The sequence below is a fragment of the Alligator mississippiensis genome, chromosome 12 (genome assembly GCF_030867095.1).
Source record: "Alligator mississippiensis isolate rAllMis1 chromosome 12, rAllMis1, whole genome shotgun sequence".
Taxonomy (NCBI): Eukaryota; Metazoa; Chordata; order Crocodylia; family Alligatoridae; genus Alligator; species Alligator mississippiensis.
Genome location: NC_081835.1, coordinates 26,479,051 through 26,491,179, shown reverse-complemented (window position 1 = coordinate 26,491,179; position 12,129 = coordinate 26,479,051).

Genomic DNA, 12,129 nt, shown 5'->3' with positions numbered 1-12,129 from the left:
TGAACCCAAGAAACAGGGCTCATCATATTTCATCCTCAAGGACCTACCAAAATTGAGGAAGCATGTGGGTGATTTCACAGCCCAATCATGGTGCCAGCTGCCATTTTTGAGGTCTTTCTGTGGTGGGTTCCCCCCACACCACTGATTGGCCGAGGGGCCCCAGTGGTCCTGCTCTTCACTGCTGATTGGCCAAAAGAGCTGCTGATTGGCAGAGAGGGCTGCCCTGCATGCAGCCCCACTCTTCTCTGCTGATTGGTGGAGAGGGGTAGGGCCACACAAAGGGCAGCCCTCTTGTCCAATCAGCAGCAGAGAGAGGAGGGGACGGCCATCATCTTGGCTGCTCCCCTTCATGTGAGCAGCTTTCCCCAATTCTGATGAGCTGTGTGGCCAGGCTGCAGTGGCTGCTGGCTCTCACCAGGGAGCTAGTAAATTGGGTTTTTTCTAGTCATTTTGTGCAAAATGGCAGAAACTGCCATTTTTCGTGGTTTCTGAGAAAAATAATGAAATCACAATTTGAGTAGGTCCCTACTCATCCTGTCTCTGAAGGGTGGGAAGATAAGGCAAGATCAGAAAGACAATGGCATTCTATAAAATGGAGACACCTTCACATATGGTGATGGTGGGATAACAGACATTTGCACAGTACTTTAATTTGAAAAACATGTAATACATTACCTGCAATTTTACACCGATGGAAGAACCATTGAAGTGATGATGTGCTACCAGAGATTCTAAACACCTGACAAAATTTTCTGCTTCAAAATTAGCTAATTATATCCTGATGCCCCACAAACAGTGTTGGGAAGAATTAAGTATCCTCATTATCTCAGGGCCAAAAAGCACTCCTGACATACTTCTTTTCTTCTTCCTCTGTCTGGCATGCATGCTTAGTAGGAAGCGTACTCTGACGCACTGAGTAACCAGTGTTTATTGACCTCAATTATAACACTACTGAGAATTGCTCTCCTTTTGTGTGTATATAACCCAGAAAGGCCATCAATCACCGCTGACTAGTTTCTTCATTAAGGAGTGCTGGGAGGCTCTTTGTAGGCCTAACAAATAAAACAACATCTCAATCAACTGAGTGTCCACTATGGTCAAAGAAGACCATAGAATGTGAGATCTTAGAAATGTTTTAATAAATAAGGGGAAAAAACTGTTTTGGGTTGTACCTTGACTCAGTTATCTTGTTCTTGTAAGCAGTGCTACAAAAACCCTTTCTTTTCTTCATGCTAAAATATTTGCTAGCATTTCTGGATTATCCCTATATTACTCCACTTAGTTTGTCATTCATAGCATTAGAATGTCTGGCTTTAATCAGTTTTACATTGTTCACTGGCTGGTCAGTTTGACTTTCAGAAGTGTTACAAATGTTGCAGAAAAAAATTAAATTGTTTGAAAGGTATTTTTCAAAGGAAGATTGTTCAGAGCATATCATAATGAGAGAGATTAAGTATCTAATCTGTTTGGCTAGTCAATAGAGAAAATAAATGACCAGCCCCCTTTTCAGTTACTCTTACAAGCCTCTTAATCAGCTTGGTCTCATCCTGCTATGCTTGTTCTACAGTACTCCATCTCTTTGCACACCACTCCTGGATCATCTCTCTGACACCACATTTACACATACTTTCTCTACTGGCAGTCTCCCCTCCTCTCCCACCATTTCCTCATGGTGATCCCTAAGGTAAGAATGGAAATCTCTTTCCCCCTCCTCCCCCCAACTGCTGCCAAACCCTTTCTCCTCTGAAACAATACTCCATCCAACTGTTTGCTATGCCCCAGAAACCTTCCTTGTGGGTTTCGGTCCCAGGCCTCCCCCTTTGCTCTCATTGTATTGATTGCATTACCTCCCTCTTAGTGACTCGATTGACCTTTTCCCCCTGTTCCCTCCATCCCTTCCCACTTACTTATCTCTCTCGCCCCCGAGTCTGATTCCCTTCTTGTCTCCCTTAAACCACTCATTTGACTCTCTCTTAAAAGTTGTGGGGTAACCATCATGGGGCTTATAAATTTTATCAAAAATACATATCGCAACAACACTTACCACAGCATAGCTGGACCTTGCTGGACACATTTTTACACTGTACCTCTTGCCAAAGAAGCCAGATTGTCTGTTCAGGTGAACATGGGCTCTTCTTTTTTGTGTGATTGTACAACACCTAGTACATAGGAGGACACAAGTAGAAAGAATCGATTAATTTTCCTTTGGTTCCAGGGACATTTAATTCCTTGGACCCCGAGAAGTGTTAGGCCCTTATTTCCTGGGCTGGAGCTCTCCATCTTTCCTCTTAGCCATTCTGCTCCAAGCTCCATCACTTTTCCCTATGCCATTAAACCACAGTATTCCAAAGACAGATACGATTACTCCCACAGCATGTCTGCTACTTCCCCTCCTTTCTGTGCTGCTCAGTCACATATCATAATCTGATTATCTGGCTGATGAGATGCTAAGCAAACAGCCAAATGCTTCTTCATATCAACCAGCCAGAAAGGGAATGCTTTAACTTAAAACCGAAAAGGTTGGTTCTCTTGGCAGTTTCAAACCCACAATATTCAAATGGAATAGAAGCTTCATATCACCCCTGAAGGGAAGGGCCAGAAAGCTTAAGAACAGGATTTGAGAGGATTGCTTTTAGGCTAAAGTGAATTTTTCTCCCAAGCAGAAAGATAGAGCAGAGGCAAAGAGTAGGAGATAACATTAGATTCAGTTTCTAGTCAATTTTTTCATCATTCTGATTATAATAAAAGGCCACATAAATAAAAAGTACCACTTTTCAAATTGTGTCAGGTATCTAAGTATGGATTTAGAAATCTTCATAAAATGGAACTGAAAGTAGAAAGCAGCTGTAGAATAAGGACACTTGTACACGTGATGGGGTTTTAGTCCTTAGGGTTGCATTCTATGCCTCCTAAATTGAAATGGTGAGTTTTTAATTGAACCGGTGGGTTTTACTTTTCTGTCACTGTATATATATTATTGTCCTGGAGGCCACAGGCACCTGCAAAGAGAGAATCAGCAAGTGGCCCGATCCCCCCCCCAGCAGAACCTGCCTGCCTCTCCTGCCGCCAGGGGACCATTAATCTGTGCCATTAATCTGTCAGATCACCCCCCACTGCAGAAGAGGTGGGCAGGCTCCGCAGAAAAGAGAATTGGGACCCTTGCCACTTCTGCCTTCAGCAGGCTCCTGCAGCTGACAGGATACCTGGAGTCACCCAGGAATGGGCAGGTTTGCACCTGGGGCAGTACAGGCAGGCAGCAGGAGGGTGGCTAGGTGCATTGTCAGCTGGAGAAGGCAGCGGGGATGGTGCATAGGGTGCTAGAAGCCCAGGTTGGCTTGGGGAAGCTAGTAGCCTGCCTGGGCAGCCCTTCAGCCCATGCACCATCCCTGCTGCCTTCTCCAGCCACCAGGATACCCAGACACCCTCCTGCCACCTTCCTGTGCTGCCCCAGAGGCAGGCCAGCTTGTTCTCAGGTGACCCCAGGCATCCTGCCAGCTGCAGGAGGATGCTGAAGTGGTGAGGGGCCCAATCCTTTTTTTCTGTGGTGCCTACAAACCCCTCCCGCAGCTGGGGGGCAAGCTGACTAATGGCTGCAACATTGCAAACTAAACTCCATTGGGATTTAGTTTAGTTTGCAACAATGAGTAACAAGGAATAACAGCCATAAGTTGTTTGAGAGTAGTTTCAGGCTGGACATTAGAAGGCACTACTTCACAGTCAGGGCGGCTAGGATCTGGAACCTCCTTCCAAGGGAAGTGGTGCTAGCTCCTAACTTGGGGGTCTTGAAGAGGAGGCTTGATAATTACCTAGCTGTGGTCACATGAGCCCAGTATTCTCTCCTGCCCAGGGCAGGGAGTCAGACTTGATGATCTACTTAGGTCCCTTCCGAACCTACATCTATGAATCTATGAATGCAAACTCATTTAAACCCCCAAAAACTCGTGTATATGTAATGTGTGATGCCATTAAGCCACACAAAGGGAAATTTTTGTCATGTGTAAATTGTGACCTCATCATGTCTACAAATGCCCCCAAAGCCTATTTTTACTAATGTAGAATTCTTACTAGTTCAAAACTGGTTCAAGAAAAGGAAGAAATAGAATAGAATAGAAAAAATGTCCCTTGTGTGACCTTGTGACATTGCAAGGCACTGTGGGGAGTATTAATTATCATAAATTTAATTTAGAAAAAAAATAATTTGACATAAAATTTCACACTTCCATACAGCTGTCAACAATCCGAGACCATGTTCGGAATTTATAAGTGAAAATTGGTATGTTCATTTTGTAAAGTTCCAACAGCAGCAGTCTGCTGCCTTTTACAGAATCTTTGTTTTCATGAACAATACTATTACAATAAAGTAATATAGCATTATATGAAGCTGTTTCTACAGGGATTATAAGGGGAAAAAGTGCAGGTTGCCACAGGTTTTTAAAACACATAATCCTCCTAGGATTGTTTTCTTAGCCAAAGTAGAAACACTCTCAAATAGAAATTTCCTCCAAACTAAACAGCCATGGCCTTGCTGATGAAATTAGATCGTCTTATGGATTTTCAGGAATTCTTTTAATTTTTAGCAGGAGGTTACATCAGCCCCTTTTCTAGTCAGCAAGAACTTTTGTTTTGCTCTGCACTAAAGAAGAGATTCAATCAACTGAAGTTTATGATAAAAAAATGTAAGTCTCTACAGTGACCGGTCATTTTTGATGTCCAACTTGAAACATCTGAACGGTGGTTCAGTGAAGTGGGCAAAACCTCTCTGAAGAATCAGACCCTTTTAAGATGTTTTAAGTTGGGCTCCTTAAAACTGTGGCACCCCCAAAAAAATCACCAGTCACTTGTGAAAATGTATCCTGACATCTATGACTTGTGTGTGTTTCTGTGGTGCTCACAGCTGTTCTATCATTTATAAGCACATGTATTTAACATTTTACACTTTGGGCTATCTAATACGTTTCTATGTTCTAAGCTCCTCTCAATAGCACTTTCCCAAATTTGGCAGGTGTCTAAGTATGGATTGAGAAATGCAAGTTGTATTGCTTATGTTTACAGCATATTTCAGTTAGCAGAACATTTTATTTAGTATAAATGGCAAATGATAAAGAGAAAGTAAATAGGGATTTATTATTTGTGCTCACACAGTACGAGAACTAGGGGTCACAAAATGAAACTAGTAAGAAGTGGGCATGTCTACATGGGACATTTACTGTGGAGTAGACTAATTAGCTCCCTAGGAAACATCTCAGTATCTATACGTGTAGGAGTATTAGACTGGAGTTAACTAATGAACTCCACAGCAAGGTAGTTCTTGTAAATACAAGTACTATCCTGCTATGGAGGTTTTTACTTGGCAGCAGGACACATGTAGATGCTGATGCAGCTGGCTGGGTTATGAGGGTTCTTTAGTGCAGGAGCTGCTTGCCAGCTAGCCTTGCACTGGAGTACCCACATGCCATAGCTAACCCCTCCACAGCACGTTGAGCCAGGTTGGAGAAGCCCTGGGCTGTCAGACTGACTCCCCTGATCCCCTGCCAGCTGGGGCTTCCCTGACCCAGCACAATGTACTGTGGTCCTGGGTACAGGGGTAAACGTGGTGCCCAGGAGCAATAAACTCAGGCATAAGTGCCATAGTTTATTGCGTTGCATTAATATGCACATGTAAACAAAACATACCCAGTAAGTTTAAAACTAACAAAAGGAATGTCTTTTTTTACAATGTGTAATTAAAGTGCGGAACTCATGCCATCAGATGTTCTGCTAGATTGGAAAAGGGAAGGGACAAATTCTTATAGGAAAGGGGCATCAGTAGCTTTTGAGAATAGGAGCTAGGGATACAGCCTCTGAATTACAACTCCCTCGATCTTAAATGCTGGAGGCTGCAAGTGAGAGAGAAACAATGGGAAAAACACCCTGGTCATACCCAGTCCACTCTCCCTTTCAGCATCCACTCTCTGCCACTGAGTGATACAGGATCCTGGGCAAGACGGACCTACGGTCTGACCCCATGTGACAATTTCTTATGTTCTTAAATTCTTATGTAAGTCTCCGTCATAAGTAGGGTATAAATTGACCAATAAGGTCTCTAGATTTTGTTGTCAAAGGTAACTTATTGCCACAAGTAACAGCAGTCTGTTTCAGGTAGAGGTGGTCTACCCATGTCAAGAAAGTCATATCGCCAATCAGGCAAGTAGCGTGTGTAGCCACTATATTGGAATCCAAAATGGCTACTGTGAATTCCCATTTTGGTCACTATATCAGCCCCCACTAAGGTTAAAAAAAAATAATTCCAATGACAAAACCAATATTATATGAACTGAGATGAACTGTAACATTTCTGTCATCTTAGTCATATTGAATTCCAAGATGTCTGACACATTAGCACGTATGTATCGACTCACTGGAATTAAAAAACCAGTAAACAAAACTCTAATTCTAAAACCTCACAAATTATATCATTACAAATTTCATAGCAGGCCTACAGTGTTGAAAACATTATAACTCAGGCTAACCTACTTTTTCAAGTTATATTGAATAAGACACTACACTTTTTTAAAATTTCAGAATGCAGATAAGTCAGATATTAATAATACAGAACTCAATGGCAATGAAACAGACATAGGTTTGGCTCAGGGCAATAGGAAAATGTAATAGTCTAATCCAATGATAATATCATGGTAATACAGTGCTATATATAACATTAATACAATAGGTATTTGTGGTCTTTTAGATGTCTTCACCACTTGAATCCATTTCTGAATCCCTGTTATATTATATAGATTATAACAACTTGCAGCACGTGCAGCTGGGAGTGCATGGCATTAACCTGCTTGTACAAGCACGCTGGTCCCTGACATTCTATCTTGCACTAGCAACTTATCTGAACATGTTCTTCTGGCAATGGTTCAAGCATGTTCATGATAGTAACACAGTCATCATTTTCAGCTTGACAACCACACTGATGGCAATGGTGGATTAGGTTCAAGCGCACTTCCCCAAATGAAACTTTTATAATTGGCTCTATGTGCTTGGTGTACAAGGGAATCACATGTAGGTGGAAGGTTATCTAGAGCTTTTCCTTAATGGAATAATTTCACCCTAACATCCAGAACAGTCATCGAAGAAGTTGATGGCTAATACAGCAACACAACAAACTTTTCTACAAAACTGTACAAATCCTTATCAACATCAGGCCTACTTTCTAGACCTGTCAATAGATATGGATGTTGAATAAACACTTTCCAAGCAGTTTTCTTAGCGTGACTACTGAACTGGCTGGTGGTGTCACAACCAGTGACACTGTGGAATTCAATCAAAGATGCATGGACTGGCTTAGGCAATTCTGACATAATATCAAGAACTGGAATTAATCTTACTGGGTTGCTCCTCTTCATCCAAACCTTAAGTACAAGATTATGCCATAGAAGAAGGACCAGTACATCTGTGTCATCACAGGAGAATACTGCAGAGGAGTATCCCTGACCAACTGCATGTTTGCCAAGAGCATTCTTGTGTCTGCCTCTTCTTGCTGTGAATTCAATTGTAAAGTGGCACGTGAGCCAGAGTGCCTGCTTTTCCATCAGTGAAACCAGTTACAGTCAGCAGTCGTTCACTTCAGAAACATTGATGTGATTCCTTAAGAAGCTCCTCACTTAGAAAATTAACTAGGTTTTCTCTTTTTGCTAGTAAGGATATGAAATTACTCCATGATGCCAGTAATGGAAGAGATCCACTGCTAATGATTCTGTGGATTGGCCTAGTAGTTTAGGTCCTTAATATTCTTGTGCCTGCCTCTATGGATGGTGATATGTAGTGATCAAAGACAATGTCAACTCAATCGCACATATTAGAATGGTTGGCAGACACTTGTTACAAAAAGGAATCAGTCATATCTCCAAATGTTCATGCAGTTTTCAGCTTTCCTATTCTCTATAAAAAAGCCATGCCATTGATAATAACAGCTGATTTCTTGGAAGTAGCATCTGGCAGAACAGTTGCAGCTTTATCTTCAATCAAGAGCCATGACAAGACTACTTTGTTGGCTATGTTGAGCAATTTTGTCAGGTTTGAAAAGTGATGGAAGGTATCCAGACAGTTTATGCTGTAGAAGAGAGTGCACATTGAACTTTCTACCTGTTGCAATCACTGCAAGTAGCCTTTGCTGGATCTTCTTTGCATTCTGTGTGTTTCATTTTGCTGTGCTGTCCCATGGTTTTCAATTTTGATTTGGGTATGTTTTCATAGAAGCTCTCGGTAGCATCTGCAGTAAGGTGTTTCTTGATAATAGCATTCACAGTTTCTCTTCCTTTGTCATGTGCATTCATAATGTCTAAGTCAGTCTGAAGTTCTTGTTTCATTTGCTTCAGTGTGGTCAGAGAATATTCACCACCTTCATCTTCTATTAAATCACAGTATCTTTCAAGTACATCTTTCAGGCTGTACACATTTTTCCATGCAGAATCAGCATCTGGTTCATCAATCATTTGATGCCATGCTCTCACTTCAGGAGAAAGAAGACTATTTTCTTGCACAACTTCCACATATGAACGGAAACAAGAGACTTGTTTTTTCCATTGTTCCTCCTGACTATATTCAGTATGGTAACATGTCTCAACAGCTGTTAGATCTTCAACACCAATTCGGCAACATAGCACTTCGTTCTTCTCTGCCAGCTTGTCCATTGCATTGACTGATTCAAATGACAACACGTGACTCAGTCTCTTCTTACTAGAACACATCTGGTAGAACATTTACAACCCCAGCGCTGGAGTAGATACTATGCTTGATGTCCTAGTGTGTTCTGCACTTGATGTTGTTGGTAGGGTTTCTATTTCATTTTCTACCTTACGCATCTTTCCTAGCAATCTCTCGATATGTCCTTTGGGTCTGAAAGAACTGCAGCAAGGTTGGTGGTAATTGAGGCTTTTAGAACGTTGCAGCGGAGGATCGACACAACATGATAGTCTGTCAAGAATTCTAATATTAGAAAAGCCTTAATCTGTCCACCTGTCAGTCTGTAATGCTTTATTCACACTCTGATTGGCTAACTGAAACAGCTAGCCTCAGTCCGCCCCTCCCCTTTTCCAATGTCGCCACGTGCAGGGCCATCACAGGCTGACGCGACAGCGGTGGGGGGGGGAGGAGTGGGCCCAACGTGGGGAGGGGGGAGGAATGGGCACCCTGCAGCAGTGAGGGGGGGGGAGGGGAGGGAAAGCTGGCCTGCTGTGGTGGGGGGGGAACACTGGGCCCAGCCCAACATGGCAGTGGCAGGGGGAGGGGAGAAGTGGGCCTTCTCCCCACCTCAGGCCCTGGACCACTCCTCCTGCACCCCCCTTTCCTGCGTTGGCCCCAAGCCCGCTCCTCCCATCCCCCTACTGCCACCATATTGGCCCAGGCCCACTGCTCCCCCCCTCCACCATCACAGCGGGACAGCTTCTCCCCACCTCCTGCCACCTTGGTAGGGAAGTGGGGAGCAGGCCCAAATCCCAAGCAGCAGGAGGGAAGGTGGGAGCAGGCCTGGATGCAGGGGGGCAGGACACAGGGCTGTGTCCCTGCCTGCTGCCTCTCCATCATTCTTGATGGGCAATTGGCTAGTACCGCCATAACAAGCATTGAGTTCAGCAACTGCCCTACATTGAATGAGTACTTTGTTTATTCACACAATTTCAACTGCTGTACTTTGGCTAATCATTGACTGTGAACCTACTTCAAGACATATGATGCATCTTGTAGATTCTGAGTCAGACCTTATTTCCTTTCATGACCAAGTGACCTATCACCTGGAGAAGGGAGAAGAGATTGATGTCATATATCTTGACTTTAAAAAACCCTTCAATCTGGTATCCCATGATCACCTCTTAGCAAAACTGGCCAACTGTGGCCTCGGCTTCACCATGATCCGCTGGCTGGGGAATTGGCTCCGTGGTTGGACCCAGAGGGTGGTGGTTGATGGAAGTCAATCGTCGTGGTGCGCTGTGACCGGTGGGGTCCCCTAAGGCTCTGTCCTTGCACCTATACTATTCAATATCTTCAGTAACGATGTGGACATTGGTGTCAGAAGCAGACTGGCCAAGTTTGCTGACGACACCCAACTTTTGGGTAAAATGTCCACACCTGAGGACAGGAGGGTGATCCAGGCCGACCTTGACAGGCCCAGAAACTGGGAGGATGATGGTGTTCAACACTGAAAAATGCAAGGGTACTCCACCTTGGGAAGAAAAACCCACAGCATGCTTATAGGCTCAGCAGTGCTATGCTGGCCAGCACTATGGACGAAAGGGACTTGGAGGTCATGATTGACCACAAGATGAACATGAGCCAATGTGATGCTGCAGCTAGTAAAGCGAGCAAAACACTTGGTTGCATCCATAGATGCTTCTCAATCAAATCCTAGGACATCATTCTCCTGTTATACTCAGCCTTGGTGAGGCCACAGCTGGAGTACTGTGTCCAGTTTTGGGCTCCACAATTCAAAAAGGATGTGGAGAAGCTTGACAGAGTCCAGAGAAGAGCCATGTGCATGATCAGAGGTCAAGAAAACAGACCTCATGATGACAGGCTGAGAGCTATGGGACTCTTCAGCCTGGAAAAGCGCAGGCTCAGGGGTGATCTGGTGGCTGCCTATAAGTTTATATAGGGTGCTCACCAGGATCTGGGGGAACATCTGTTCACCAGAGCTCCCCAAGGGATGACATGGTCGAACGGTCATAAACTCCTCCATGACCGTTTCAGGCTGGATATAAGGAAGAACTTCTTTACTGTCCGAGCCCCCAAGGTCTGGAATAGCCTGCCGCCAGAGGTGGTTCAAGTACCTACTTTGAACAACTTCAAGAGACACGTGGACGTTTATCTTGCTGGGATCCTGTGACCCCTGCTGACTTCCTGCCCCTGGGGCAGGGGGCTGGACTCGATGATCTTCCAAGGTCCCTTCCAGCCCTAGTGTCTATGAAATCTATGAAATCTCCATGGCAGTTAAAGTACTCCAAGAACAACTTCATCTTCTGTTTAAATCATTAACTTCATTAACTTGAGTATTCTGAGAGCACCAATCTCAGGTCTCCCAGCAGGTTAGAAAAACTTATTGGGCAACCTAACATTCCCAGTCAGAATTATGGAAAAGATTCTCTGAAGCTTAAAACTGGTTAAGATCTTTGGCTGCTAGGAGATCATAGCTCCATTGAAGACAATGGAACCACACAGACTTATACCTGCTGAGGATCTGGCTCATGTCTCATTACTCCTTTATTGCTGAGAAGGGAATGAGGAAGCAGAGTGGCCTGGGAAGGGAAAATAAATTTGTCTTCCACAACGCCTTTCTAATGGACAAATCTTCAGGGCAGTGTTGGGAGTTAGGGTAGCAAGCAGGCAGACAAGCCTGCAGCTGCTCCTGGTCATCTGCGTGGGAGTGGTTGCAGTGCCTCCAGATGGCTCCAGCCAAAACATTTCGGTGTACTTGAAGTGCCCTGTGGGCTTACAACAAGATAGACTTCCTTTCTGTCTAGCCCCAGTGCTCTCACTTCCTTTGCTCCTAATCCCAATTCCTGATCCCTAACTCTGACTATCTAAATCAGGTTCCTGATGATTCATTCCCTGTTCCCTAGTCTGCTTCCTTTTCTGAATCTTTGCCTTGCCTAGCTCTTGCCTGCAACACTATCTAACCCTTGTGTCTAGACTCCCAGCTTGCGACCCCCTTCAGCTCTTAGACTCCTCTTCAGCTTTCAGATTCCCTAGGCTTGTGACCTTTATTATCCCTGAACCCTGATCCCCCATGTCTGGGCTGTGCCTGTGACAAACATCTAGTATAATCTGAAATAATGGTAAATGTGCTTTACGTTATGTCATGTAACAGCAATGCTGCACCAGAGCCTTGAGAGGACAAAATTTCTACTTGGCAGAGGCCACAAAACTACTTAATGATATAACAGAAGGAAACACTGTGACTAACTCCTTGTTAATGGTTGAGATCTAGATTAATCAGTACAATGAATGGGAAAGCTAGAAAGCTCATGGTATCTCAAGATCTTCTGTATTGCTATATAAATGTACTTTCATGAACAATCAGCCACAAGCGAGATTCTGCCTTCCATGTGATAAGAAGAAGAATGCGTTTTTATTTGGATTCCCCACATTCCT